General features: G+C 41.0%; 1 protein-coding gene across 2 annotated transcripts in view; it reads right to left on the bottom strand.

Annotated features, from left to right (window-relative positions):
* The window catches only part of TTC29 (tetratricopeptide repeat domain 29), a 313,491-nt gene that overhangs the window by 172,318 nt on the left and 125,814 nt on the right, over positions 1 to 15,359 (bottom strand). The window lies entirely within an intron of this gene.

Here is a 15,359-nt window from a genome sequence, read left to right as displayed (position 1 = left end):
GCTTAACTTTACTTTTCAGGGATCACTGAGGTGGCAGCATCACTGAATGTGAACTATAGAAACTCTATAATTTTATGGGATTTTAACCTTTACATTGATGATTCAAGGGATACGCAAGCCATAATCTTTCTGGATGCCATGGTATTGCTTGGGTATAGGCTAAAGATAATGGTAGTAGTGCCCACTAATACGATACTACACTAGTCCTCATATGTACACATAGTAATCACTTGGACTTGATCTCCGCAACAACAGTACTTTGGTCTCACTACAGTACATCACTGAAGCTTGTCTCTCTCAACTTCAAAACCATCAACTAAACCAAAGAGGACTCAGAGAATGTACAGACCATGTAAACTGCTGGACCCTAGAGCCCTTGACATCATCATCAAAGACACAACATCCACTGATATTTCCTCACTATCTGAAACTTACAACTGGGTTAGCAATGCAGTAGACACAAGCGTACCCTTAAGACAAATCAACAAGAAAAAGAAACCATAACAGCTGGGTATCTTCTGATCTACTAGCACTCAAACGAAAGAAAAACAAAAGGAAACTTAAATGCACCTGGCGAAAAATGAACAATGCTAAAGCTTCAAGTGAACTACAATGTCCGCCTAGGGTTCAACAATGAGAAGGTCACCCCTGTCAGGAAAGCCTACCTTGCAACAAAAATACAAGCTGCAAATAATAATTCCAAATGCATTTTTAAAATAGTAGCCACTCTTACCAATTCCGGTGGAAAAAACAGTGTTATCTTAGGTGGCGCTTAAACCAATAAGTGAAATTTCTTAAATAAGAAAGTGTATATAAACTGTGACATTCAGTAAAATACAAATAAATATTGCATAAAAATAAGTGTTAATCGTGACTGTACTAAATAAAGCGTGATATCAGAAAAACGTAATTCGCAGCTCAAACCCTTAAATTGGATTGCTTTCTCATTCCTTTCTCAGAAGTCTTGGTTCATTTTGGGAGCGCAGACATATGTAAAGAAAAGAAAAACACAAACAAAGTGCAATATGTCTCAAATGTTAAGTGGATCTCTGTTTGCAAATCCTGTAGAGTTTGTACTCACAAATTCCAAGTTCTTTATGTGGTGTTGGTGTCTGTACCCGGTGGATCCACAGGTGCAATACCTTTGTGGAATGAGGTTAAAAAAAAGAAAATAGTGCTGACTGTAAAAACTTTATACATAGAAAAGGTCAAATATATAATACACTGACATGGTGTCAAATATAAAACAGCATATTTGAACAAGTAACAAGCGCGATCAGCGGGAAACCAGGGCGTTCTCTCCACTCCTCTCCTCAGCTGGACACGCATCATTCATCTCAGCTCCCGCACTTCCGGGTTGGATTCTCGGATGACAGGAAATAGGCATGCAACACTGCAGTTGTAGAGCATCCATCACAATGAACTTTGCTCACACTCAGTTAAGACTTCATTGGCACTGATTTTTGGATATGCACTAAAGAACTTGGAATTTGTGAGCACAAACTCTGCAAGATTTCCAAACCAAGATCCACTTTCCATTTGAGACACATTGTACTACTGTATGTTTGTGTGTTTCTTTTCTTTACATAAGTCTGCGCTCCCCCAAAAAAACCTTTTACCAATTCCATCTGCCTCTGGAATGAACCAAAACAAACCTAGGAATTTTGTCAACAGTTCAATCAACATTTCCACTCTAAGATGCAGAGTATAAGAGAGCGTGATCAATAGGAACAACCCACCCTTGGATTGCACACTCAACAAGACGTTCCGTGGGTTCTCCAACATCTGCTGTGGGGAACTAGAGAACATTATCAACAACTCCAGACCAACAATATGTGACGTGGATACCTGTCCATGCTGGCTGGTGGAAGTCTCAGAAGGCATATTCTGCAGCACTATTCTCAGGAATATCACAAATCAATAGTTCCCAGACAATCTGACATCTGCCTTAGTCCAACCCACTCAAAAACCAACACTAGATACCTCAGACCTAAACACTTTCAGTCCATTTTCCAATCTCTCATTCCTTCCCAAAATCCTAGAAAAGTGATAGAGCTCCAACTATAAACCCACCTAGAAAAACTAACATTCCGGACAAAAATCAGTCAGAAGACTCCACAGCACCGAAACTGCCATGATAAGTTTGAAAGATGACTTGCTAACTTCCATGGACAGAGGTTGTCCATAATTTCTCATCCTATGGACCTCTCAAGCTGCATTTGACATGGTTGACCACAGCCTTCTATTACACAGGCTGAAAATTGTTGCATCCGACTAAGCACTTGACTGGCTTGCCTCCTTCTTAAGCAGAAGAACCCAAAGAGTATGCATGAATGGGCTCTCATCATCTGCAGCACACATTACATGTGAAGTGCTTCAAGGCTCAATTCTGTCCCCTCTTCATTAACATCTACTGTACATGAAGCCACTGAGTTCCATTATTGGGTCATGGTCTCATGTATCACAAATAAAAGATGATACCCAGCTGTATGTAACTCAACATCAACATCAAAGACAGTGAAAAGCCTGGTTATCACCTTTTATAGTGTGGGAATGAAGGAACTTCTTTGTGAAAGTGTCTAAAAAAAGGCCAGGAAAATCCCAAACTGCATTTCCATCATTAGTTTTGTATCAACTTGTGTCAGGATGATAAAAAAAAGTATGTGTGAGAGAGAGAATGTTGATTGAAAGAGATTTACTGAATGTGAGAAAGAGATTAAGTGAATGTGAGTGTGTGTGAGATAATTTGTCAGCCATGACACCTTTCACCCAAAATGAAGAAATATTGCTACAGATGCAGCGGTCGTTATCCAAATATTTACCTGGGTATATTTTGCATTGTGCCGCGTGTAGGCTGCGATATATTCACAAGTTTAGCCGCTGTAGACATAATGGCCCATCCGATTAACACAGCAGGGGTCCCTGCTGTGTGAGTCCTACCGGGGTCTGCCTCTCTGTAATAGACGCACAGTAAGAGATGGACTGAATCAGTCACTCTACTGCGCACCTCTCACAGGCGATCGTGGGGGGCGTATTTCTTTTTAAACATTACAGTAATGTAGCAGGGGGTCTCCAGAGCTGAACCACATTGGTTTCAAGTCCGGGGACCCCCTGCTTCCCGAGATACAGGCCCCATTACTGCGCATCTATTACAGAGAGGCAGACCCCGATAGGACTCACAATCCAATGGGCCATTATGTCTGCCCCGGCAAAACTTGTGCGGATCACGTGGAAATCTCGAAATCCATTTCGAGATTTGTTCGAATAACGGCCGCTGCATCTGTAGTTTTATCACAAGTTTTAATCTCTGCCTTGAATCTCTGCTGTATTTGCTTCCTGTATTTGTGTATGCTAATTACCAATTTTTTCACATGAAAATTATTCATAACTTATTTACTGTATATTGAATTAGGCAAAAAGTATGAACATTTATTGGGGGAAGAGTAGCAATTTTTTTTTTTTTTTTTGCGATTCTGAAGTTGCTTTTTCAGAGTCTGTTAAATAGAGCCCTTACTAATATGCTGCGAAGCTGCCTTCTCCTTGCGTGGGCAGATTTAGCCCCCATTATATTTAGTGGAGTTTAAATCTCTCTAAGCAAATTCCCAGCATATTGTTCAGGGGCCTTACCTCTTAAATATTATTATTTATATTTATTTCTGCAAAGGCTGCTACTTCATACATACAATACAGACTCAATTGGCATGTTATTAATTTAAAACTGTAGAAATACCCCCATTTTTTTTTACATAATTTGAACCGGGGCTCCTCTAGAGAGGAACCTCACTATTTTCTGCTCCCGAGACCCCTCAGCTCCCGAGATACTTTCCTTTTTAGTTGCTGTTCTTCCTGAGAAGTCAGAGATGGCTGTCGGTGTCATCCAAATGGAACCCCTAACATCCCCCCACCCACCCCCTTCTGGACCGCAGATGATTTTCTGCAATTTTGAAGTCTCAAATGGATACAAAAACACCACAAACTACATAAATCTCGAAAACCAGGGATCCCTGAAACAAAAAATATTGTTGTTTAGCTCAGAAGGATCCTCTGTTTTTAGTTCTGTCAAAAAAATAAACTGAAAAAAAGAGACTAAACACCAAACTGTTTGCATTGTTGGTAGTCAACAAGGGAATACAATAAGCAGTTTTCATATTACAGAAAGCAAACAGGACATACTTTTCTATTTAGATAACGACAAGGCCGCAATATCATTACTTCCGTTGAGGAATCAACATTAATTTTATATAATACCAGAAAAACTAAGCACATTGTAAGACGAAAGGTAAGAACCAATGTAGAAAATTGAAATTGGCTTATCACTAATCTCATGGTGAAAAGTGGCAAAGTTTGTGTTATAAAAGAATAAGGTTAATAAAACTAGGGATATATTGTCTGTGTTTAAATCTTCTAACAGAGTTACCAGAAATGTGTACAGCAAGGTAATTGAATTGTGGGTTGTAGGCAACTAGAGTAGGCAAGTAAGTATATCATTTTTCAATGGTAAAGGATTAGTCGGGACAGCTCAATTGTCCCATTCAGCTAATAAGACCCACTTTATTGGCACGAGAGCTGTAAGGGTAGGAGTGGTCAAAATTAAAGACACCAGACTTGAGCAGTATACAGATATGATAGTAATATCGCAATAATATGAAATTACGAGAAGTCATTTGAGATTTCTTTTTTAGAAACGTGGTATTGCTATTTATTTGATTTATTGGCGCTTCACAGAGAGCTGGTGATTTGCAGTTTAGGAAGCAACAGCTTTGAAGAAAGACAGAACTGCCAGTGGAAACATAATCATTTACTCCTCCTTGCTTCCTTCCCAGAATCCTCCCTGCTTCCTAACCAGAATCCTTCCTTACCTCGAGGACAACTTTGTCCTGTGTTTGCCCAATTCCCCCAAATCTCTTCTTTAGGCCTAACTCTGATGTCCAGGAATAGGGGGAAGTATAGATATTTTATTTCTTTTTAAATTTAGATTATTTAAAAACACTCTTCAATTTGTAACAAATGTTCAAACTCAATACATTCAAAATGATTCCTTTATTATACAAAAAAAATGCGTTCAAATGAATGAACTTATTGATATCTTCTTCTGTATTTATTGTGTTAAGTGTTCTTTATATGATTCCTATTAAACATATATTTATCACAGTAACCATTGTTATCATGATAAATGTCTTAATATTGATATTGTGGAAAATGTTTTGTTATTGCCCAACCCTAACAGACACTGGAATTTAGATAATGATTGCTATGCAGCCACTGTCCTTTGCAGATCTTTACTATAAATTGAGCCAAATGAGCTACAGATGTAGCCAATGTTATGGTAACCAGTTGCGTGCTGCAGATGGACATACACAACACACTATTTCACCTGTGAAAGCACACCACAAAATAATGTTGGGTACATCTGTATGCAGTTCCAGGAAAATATATCTTAAGTACACAAATTGTTAACTACAGGGAAAAAACTGAAAATCAGACCAAAGACACAAAAAAGTTTTATGTTTGATATTCACCAAAACGTGGGGGTTATTTATTTAAGTCTACCAGCTATAAAACCAGGGAAAAAAACATTGTAAAAGAATTCAACCAAATTTATAAAAGTAAAAAAAATCCATTGCTATTAATGGGATCCCTTTTTATTGATCAATCTGGAGTTGTTTTTGCACACGTTTTGCAAACGGGAGACTTTAGTCAACAGACCCCATTATGTTTTTGGTTCAATCGTTCTTTATTTACATTTATTTAGCATGTGAAACATTGGAGATCGTTTATCAAAGTGAAAGAATGATGAAGAATCATGGCATTTGGTCCATTTGCTATTTATATTATTTTTAAGTGCATGAATGTTATTGCATGTCACTAAAATAAAGCCCTTAAATAAAAAGCAAACATGGTCACTAAAACCATTTTTATATATTCATTGTCCTAACTATTCACTCCTGGTATGAGATCATTTCTCTTTCCATGTTTGGTAAACACTAATACGTATAAATACAATTAGTCTATTATAAGCCACGTGCAACATACATATTGTTAGTTTCTCCTAAAGCTATAAATTAGAAAAATGCATTTCCTCTGCCGCCTGCCAAAATCATTGTCAAAGTTTATTGGAAATGCATTTCTTTGATTTCTGGCAATCTAAATCTGCTCAGCCATTTCACAGTTTGTGAGCAGTAAGAGTGCTTCTGCCTCATTTACAGCTATTGAACAGGATTCAGACAATCAACTGGAACATTAGTCAAAGGGAGCCCTAGCTAATGATTTCTGACATATGCTGTTGAAACGGGCTAAGGAGCATGCTGAGCAATTGCAACTCAGGGATATATTGGAGCCAGAGGTAGGTGTCTGTAGACATTTGATGATAGTGAGAGTGAGGTTGCTGTTCTTGTATCACCTAATGGTTCATATATCATTTTAAAGAACACGAGAAGGTCTGACATAAAACAGATATTCATTCCTAAGTTGATTTAACATGGAACTACTGTAAGTGTATGCAGCTCTGTTAATAGTATAATTTACAATTATGTATAATAAAATGCATTCATTGAGCAGTGGCTAGGATACAATCAGTGCTATTATTGTATCCTCCAAGGTGGGTCTTTAGGTCTCTTATTACTGATGCTATAAATTGAACATATCACTAAATTGTTTTTGCACACATTGCAATTACAGAGTCCATTTTCTGGTCAGCGGTCTGAAATATGCGAAAACAAAAAGGGTAATGCAATTTGTATTATGTTTTCCATTTAATGCTCCATATGTTTAGCAGTGTTAGTGTCTGTGAGGGTGGTCAAACATCCAGGTTATTATTATTTAGACTGTGACCTATGTACTAAGATTATATAATATAATGACAGGGGCTTAACAAGAGAATGAATCTGTCAGCGAACATTTCTCGGACTCTGGCCATAAGATGAACGATCTGAAGGTGGCCATATTCAAAGATGATCTTAGAACACCGAAAGAGAGAAGGTTGCATGAATGCAAATTTATCAAACTGTTTGGGACACTCACCGGTGGCCTTAACCGAGACTGCAGCTTCATGAGTCACTACACGGAGACAAGAGAACTCTCTTCCCATGAGTACAAAAGCCCATGTCTATAATACTGCGCTATATGAATGCACACAAACCTGTCTCTTACACATATATATGTGCAATGTAATTCCATCCTTATATATAACAATAGGGACTACATAGTAGCCACACACATGGACAGAAACGCAACACCCTCTTAAATATCAAAACTTACCCACACCATTGTTATACACTCCCCCTCCACACACAGTTTTTGTAAAGCGCTGTACACACTGTGGGCACTTTATTAATTAAGCTTTACACACACGTACATGCGCGCACACACACACAGACATATACATTCTCTTACATCCAAGCATTCAGTGACCATTTAACACCTTAGGTCATAAATCGCATACTGCACAGGGGGAGGGATAGCATTCAACCACAGATGCCTTGTTTCAGAAAAGTTTTTTGGCTGAATGAATAGTAATATGGCCCGAAGAAGAGATCATTGCATCTCGGAAGCTCGCACAAATAAAAGCATTTTGTTAGCCACAGAACGGTATTGGCTATCTGTTTTCGATTTTATACATATATATATATATATATATATATATATATATGCAAATACAACTGTATGCTCATCTGCATGTCTTAGGCAGGTCTGCAACCCCGCCTTTCCCCATTATCACCCAGCATACAGCACTTCCACTGCATATATACATGTATATATACATATACACATATATATACATACATATATACATACATACATACATACATACATGCATGCATGCATACATACATACATACATACATACACTTAGTTAAGTTATGGTGGATAAAAAAAGTGACACAAACCCTCCACAGCAAAGCATATAGCAAATGGAAATATTACTGTATGCTCATTTGCATGTCTTAGAAAGGTCTGCAACCCCGCCTTTCACCATTATCCCCCAGCACACAGCACTTCCACTGCAGCAAGGGATTCTGGGAAATTGCATGCAAATGAGCACACAGTGCCCCTTTTGCTTCAAAACCATATATATACAGTATACACAAAAAACATATGAAGTAGCGCCACACTAATATGGTGAATGTGTGAAGTATTATAGTGAAGGTATAAATAATATAGATTAGGTGCAATAATGTATATAGTGTAATACTCAACTAATAATGATGAACTAATAATAACATATAAACAGTGATAGATTCACATAAAAAAACAACAAAAAAGAAAAAATATATATAAGACCAGTGTCACGATGACATCAACTTTTATCAACACATTTATATTTCTGGGTACTTGATTGAACAGAACAAGTTGCAAAATAAATTGTGATTTATTTCCTTAATAGACAAACACACGACATCTGCAGAATACACTTAAATCCACACTCACTGGAATAAGGGAATGAAAGAAATTGTCCTTTGAACGAAAGAAATTGTCCTTTGCTTGCCAGTGCAAGAAATGCAGCCTTGATTTTAAAAGTCCTGTGGTTATGTGGTTATTAGCCCCTTCACTCCTGGACTGGTTGCTGCTGTACTGGAACAAAGTCTTGCATCTTTACATCATGGATTAAAATTCAGGAATCACACTGGGAAATACCTGGGAAGCCACAGTTATAGACTGGCCAAAGCTATCTTTAACATGTGGATCCAATTCCCTCGTGGGAACAAAAAAAACCACGAATAGCCAAGTGACCCACAGTTCATAAGACCGGTCAAAAGGGCTGTCAGGTGGGCAGGGCACATGGGTCAGGTTGACGTCCATGCCACTTAGCATACCTGGGCTACACCCATGTCTTGGGGCCACTGTGTCTGGTCTCTGACTTAGAGGTGCCACTAGCCTAACATCTGCTGTGCATCAGTATGCCAGTATTGCATACATTATGGGCCTCTGGGTATTGTCATAATTGACACTCTTTTAGACAGGGGGACTCTAAATCTGTGGGAGCCTTTTGAGGCTCCATCATGAAAATAATTACAACCCTTTCAGGCTTGGTCATAAAAATAACGAAGCTCATTCACCCATTTCACAGCTGGATGTCCAAGAAATTCCTGCTTAGACTTACAAAAAAATACCTCCTGCCTTACATTTAAGATCTTCTATCATGTGTTGGTTAGAGGGTATGGCAAGCAATGCATCTTGTCTTTTACCCTTGCAGACAGGGAATGGCCTGCACATGGGGAATAAAAATGGCGGGGACAGGGCAACAACAGTAATGCATGGCAAATCAGGTATTAACCCTTTCCTCCCTGTTACAACCAGTCCTTATGAAAAGTCCGGAAACAGAAAAAACAGGGGAGCAAGGGGTTAACAAATTCCTGCCAAAAAACTCGCAAATAGTAGGGCCAAACACCCCTAATAAGGGACAATTATGATGGTGATAACATTAATAAACTTACACAGCCTTGTGTAAGCATAGGTGAATAATGGTATCTTTGGTGTATCCTCCAAACTGTCCCAGGAGGAAGGGTAGGGGTGGTAATAATATGATAACAACAAAATACTTACACAGCCCTGTGTAAGTAAAGGTGTAATATAGTAGTCTGTGGGGTTCAGCTTAACCCTTCCAGGATGTAGACCAAAGTGAAGGCACCAGAATATGTTCTTTAAATAAGAACTGCAATCGGGACTCCCCTCATAGGTGCCTGGGGTCAGGCAATCCTTTTCATTCTCCCCGGTCCAGCAATTTAAGGGGTAAGTGAGGCCCGGTTTCAATATAAAGTTTTTAACAGGACATTTATTAGTTTAAAACGGCTTCACAAATCAACACAAGAATAGCACTCACATAGAACGATCTTCAGGCTCATCGCCGTGTGCCAGTGAAACTTTCTAGCCGCAAAAGCTGCTCTATCTCCGCGTCCGGAGTGTAGGGTGATGACGCGCCTCTGCTTGGGAGTGAGCTGTGGCTGTCAATGTGTCCACTGGCTCTATGAGCCTGAGGAAGTCGTGTTCACGGGCGAAACGCGTTGCTCCAACGTACCTGCTTTTGTCCAGTTGAGGCTTCCGTAGCCAGTGGACACATTGACAGCCGCAGCTCGCTCCCAAGCAGAGGCGCGTCATCACCCTGCACTCCGGACGTGGAGATAGAGCAGCTTTTGCGGCTAGAAAGTTTCACTGGCACACGGCGATGAGCCTGAAGATCGTTCTATGTGAGTGCTATTCTTGTGTTGATTTGTGCAGCCGTTTTAAACTAATAAATGTCCTGTTAAAAACTTTATATTGAAACCGTGCCTCACTTACCCCTTAAATTGCTGGACTGGGGAGAATGAAAAGGATTGCCTGACCCAGGCACCTATGAGGTGAGTGCCGATTGCAGTTCTTATTTAAAGAACATATTCTGGTGCCTTCACTTTGGTCTACATCGTGGAAGGGTTAAGCTGAACCCCACAGACTACTATAGTACACCTCTACTTACACAGGGCCGTGTAAGTATTTTGTTGTCATCATATTATTACCACTCCTACCCTTCCTCCTGGGACAGTTTGGAGGACACCAAAGATACCATTATTCACCTATGCTTACACAAGGCCGTGTAAGTTTATTAATGTTATCACCATCATAATCGTCCCTTATTAGGGGTGTTTGGCCCTACTATTTGCGAGCCTTTTGGCTGGAATTTGTTAACCCCTTGCTACCCTGTTTTTTCTGTTTCCGTGTTATCTTAAGGGATTTGGATGATCCCTATACCGGGTTGAAGCAGAGGGGATTGAAGGTTGTCTCTGGGTATTTCGGAGATTACCTATTGGATATATTATTTTATATTCTATTTTATTATATTATTCCTTTATCTCTGATCCGTGACTTGGGGTAAGCGCCTAGTTTTTTTGTTCTTATGAAAAGTCCATCAGGTATTGGATAATTAAATTCAGTGAGGGGGTCTCCGGCTGCTCTCAAGAGGATTAACTAAATCCAATTAGAAACCTAAAGAGAAAAAGAGAAGAGAGAGTGCATAAAATAGTACATTTATTTGGGCATGGAAAGGGAAGGGGAAGAATATCACTCACAATGGTGTCTAAAATATAAACAATTGTGATCATATATTGTCACCGCCAAGCCAGAGTCTCCACGTGTAGTTCGCAGCCCAAAATATCACTTGGCAGTGCCGGAAAGCAACGATATCCGGAAGGCCAAAGGTTATTGCTGTAAGTCATCAAGACAATTCATATGGAACCTCAGCAGGGTCTCCTGATCTTTCTAGCCACAATTCTGCTCCGCGTGTGTTCCGGCTTGAACACTCTCTGGCAGCCAGAGCGTTGATAGCGTGGAACTCGGGGGGGGGGGGGGGGAGCACGGCACCCCGGGGGGTGGAGCACGGCACTCGGGGTGGGGGGGAGCGAGGCACTCACGTCACATTATTATGGAACTGCTGCTGCTGAGGAGGACAAGGTGAGAGAGGAGAGCCCCGGGCAGGTAATTACAGCGGGGCCACCAGGGAGATCAAACCCTCAGTACCTGACTCATGCGACATCCCTTGTCTCCTGTGTGTTTGTGTGTGTGAGAGTCTGTGTGTGTCTGTCTGTGAGTGTGTGTCTGTGGGTGTGTGTGTGTCTGTCTGTCTGTGAGTGTATCTGAGTGTGTGTGTGTGTGTGTGTCTGTTAGTGTGTGTCTGTGAGTGTGTGTGTTTGAGTGAAAATCACCTACCCAGTCACCCACTCCCTGTCACCCTCTCCCTGTCACCCTTTCCCTGTCTGTCTGTCTCTCTCTGCCTCTCTATCCCTGTCACCCTCCCCCTGTCTGGCTGTCTCTCTCTGCCTCTCTCTCCCTGTCACCCTCTCCCTGGCTTGCAGTCTATCTCTGCCTCTCCCTCCCTGTCTGTCTCTCTCTGTCGCACCCACACTCTCTCTCCTCTCTGTCGCACCCACACTCTCTCTCCTCTCTGTCGCACCTACACTCTCTCATACTCTTGATCTGGATATTTTATTTACCCTGTATAGCTTAACTGCCCTATACCTACACCAAAATAACCTATACTGCTTTCTTCCAGATCTAACTCTATCGAGCTTCACATGAGAGACATCGGAATCCCCCCTAACCCAGAAGACAGGTAGGGAACACATCCCCTCCAATGTATAACATTGCATGAATGAGGGTAGCTGGACATTGAGGGACTGCGGATCAGGTAAGATCCCAGGCGGGACTGTGAATATTGTGAAGCGGGGGCATCCAGGCACTGGTTAAGGGGTTCAGGAAACTAGTCATTCACATCTGGCTTTTTTTCTAGATGCTATGTTTACACACACACACACACACACACACACACACACACACACACACACACACACACACACACACACACACACACACACACACACACACACACACACACACACACGTAATTATGTAACAAGGACTAATTGTAGTAAAGTATAAATGTAACACAATAAATAAACTGTTATGTCAAAAACGAATGTTGTTCTTACTAGGAATTTATTCAATTTCTTTTTTAAAAAGCAGGGCTGGGGGCAAGGCTTAGGGTGGGCTGGGGGCGGTGCTAAGTGGCGAGTAGATTTTTTCTGCCTTGTTATCCACCAAGAAGAATCCATAAAACAGGGAATGTCTCTTTATTATTCTAAGAGTTACAATAAAGTGTTTTAAATGTTGATAAAGGTCTACTTGTCTGTTTTTCTTTATCCAGTGTGAAAACTAGATGTCTTAATTGTAAATATTGAAAGAAGAACTTACGGGGAATCTCATGCTGATGTACCTGCATTTCTATGAGGCATCGGAGCGTTCGCGCAGCACATGCGCGGGAAGATGTGCAGTGACTATGCACTTCCACCCACTCTGAGGCTATAGTGGCCATCTTGGCTACAGGCAACCTGCCTATTAATAGGCTTGACTTCCTACAGGAAATGCCTGAGCAAGGTTTCCTGTCAGGTTCCCTGTCACTCTGCAGCTTGTTCCTAATTGCTTTCTTCCTGCCTTGACCACTTGTCCTGACAATCCTTTGCCTGCCGCCTGCATTAACCTCTGCCTTGTTCCTGACCATCCTTTGCCTGCCATCTGTATTAACTCCTGCCTGTGACCCCGACTACGTTATTCCTCTATCAAGGCTCTGTCCCTTGGCTTTGGTCAGTCAGTTTCTATCCTTCCTCAGCCCTGCAGGTCCAATTCCTGTCTTGAAACAAGCACGTCACAAGTTCTCCATTTAGAAAATGCCGCTGGGTGTTCACCCTCGGGAATTCCAGGTTCCCGAATAATGGTGTCACTGGGAAGGGAATTGTTAAGAATGCAATCATTTTACCCCAGAGTGAGAGATTACGGGATGTGTGTATGACACCTGATTTCTCTTAGATCCTGGAGCCCAGAGTAGTGCTAACATGTCCCTTACTTGGTATTCATCCCTTTCAATATCTAACCTTGGTTTCTGTCCTTCGGCAGTGACCAGTTGATTAAGTGACTTAGGGCCTCATGCAGTAAACGTCCTCTCGCCAAGTGTACCTTATCGGCATGATTCTGCCGATTTTCCCTCTCCATATGCAATAAGTGCCGAATTCCTTCCGAATCAAGCCGAAAACACTTGGTCCCACTCTGCCGATGATTTGCCGATCACACACAGGTGTATCGGCGTGCAAGGCGGGGTGGTGTTAGGTTCGCCAATGAAACTTCTTGCTGAATCTGCCGAAGCAAGCATGTTTTTGATTGAGCGGCCCATTTAAAGGCAGCGTGTATTTTTATTCATTCTCTGTGTTGTTGGGAGAGAGAGAGAGAGAGACACACACAGAGCTGGGCGATTTACATATTTCATATTGACTGAGAGAGTAGTTGTGTATTGTGAGAGGTTTGTCCTGTGTTGTTTTGTTAACATCTTTGTCTTGTTTTCACTTTGTAAGTGTTCAGTGCGATTGTCTTTAAATTTATTTTCTGTTCTTTGTGAGTGCTAGAGGTATGGCCGCAAGGCGTGGGAAGAGTGATGCTGGTGTGAGTGGTACTGGTAGTCGTGTGAGTACGCGTCTGAGTGAACATAGGATTCAGGGGAGTGCTGTTGCTGCGAGTGCGACTGGTGTTGCTGGGAGTGCGAGTGCTGCTGGTGCTGCTGTGGTGTCTATTGCTGGTGCTGATGGGGTGTCTGTTGCTGGTGCTGTGTCTGCTGCTGGTGCTGCTGGTGTGTCTGGTGGTGGGGTGGTTGGTGGTGGCCCGCTTTTGGAGTCTCTTCCATTGGAAGAAGGAGAGTCCAGTCAGCAGCAGCCGAGCTCTGGGCCTGCACGTGTTCGGAGGAAACGTGTGGAGCGGCCACGTAATCCTCGGTTCAATGAAGAGGAAAACAGAGTTCTTGTCACAGGGATTTTGGAGCACTATGACTCTCTGTATGGCCATTTACTAGGTAAGTCTATCTTTGCATTGATTGTTCAAAGACATGTTATCCTAGGTCATGTGAGATGTCTTAATATCAAAATATTATTCTATAATATCTATCAATTAAAGTTAATTGTTACACACATATTCCTTCATGCTTTATAACGACCATAACAATCAGTCTAAAAAGTTTGCCAAAGTTCATACAATATTCATGCAAGCTTCCTTACATTTGTATGTTTCCACGTAAATGTTCATGTGGTACACATATTCCACCTAAACTAGCATGTTTGGTATCTCTTGGAACAGGTAGCAGTTTAGGAAACTGATTGTTTTTCTAATAATAATTTACGTCATATATTTTGTATGTATTTCAAGGGCGGACAAGTTCAGCATCCAAAAATGAAATGTGGGAGCAAATAACATTAGCTGTGTCTGCGTGTGGGAATCACGTCAAGGACCGGGCGAATTGTCGGAAGAGATTCGATGATATCAGGGCAAACTTAAAGAAAAAAATTCAAGCACAACGGATGCATGCTTCTGCCACTGGAGGTGTGCCGCCAGCACAAGCTCTAATGTTAACTCCATTGGAGGAGCAGATGCGGGAAAAATTTCTTCCTGTCGTTGTGGAGGGTTTGCCAGGGGACAGAGATATCGGAAATTATTCGGCTCCATTTCCACCAGGTGACAAATGTTACTGTACTAGGCGTGTCGTAGGTTACAGTTCTTATCTATATTTCCGCTGCTACTTATATTTTCTTCCCAATATAAGCATACCTACATATATATCTGTATATATGTCTCTCTCTCTCTATATCTATCTATCTATATATATTTATATCTAGTTGTCCTACAAAAAGAAAAAAGTAAGATTGATATATATATATATATATATATATATATATATCAATGTGTGTGTTTGGAAACATGATTGGCTCAGCTATCGTGGATGACATCATTATGAGTAACATACACAACTTGACCTGCATGAAGGGATTATGTGTAATGATCTTCCAAATAACACACAC

Source organism: Ascaphus truei, chromosome 1, assembly GCF_040206685.1.
Source record: "Ascaphus truei isolate aAscTru1 chromosome 1, aAscTru1.hap1, whole genome shotgun sequence".
NCBI lineage: Eukaryota > Metazoa > Chordata > Amphibia > Anura > Ascaphidae > Ascaphus > Ascaphus truei.
The sequence above is the reverse complement of the archived record's forward strand: the minus strand, read 5'-3'. Positions and strand labels throughout refer to the sequence as shown.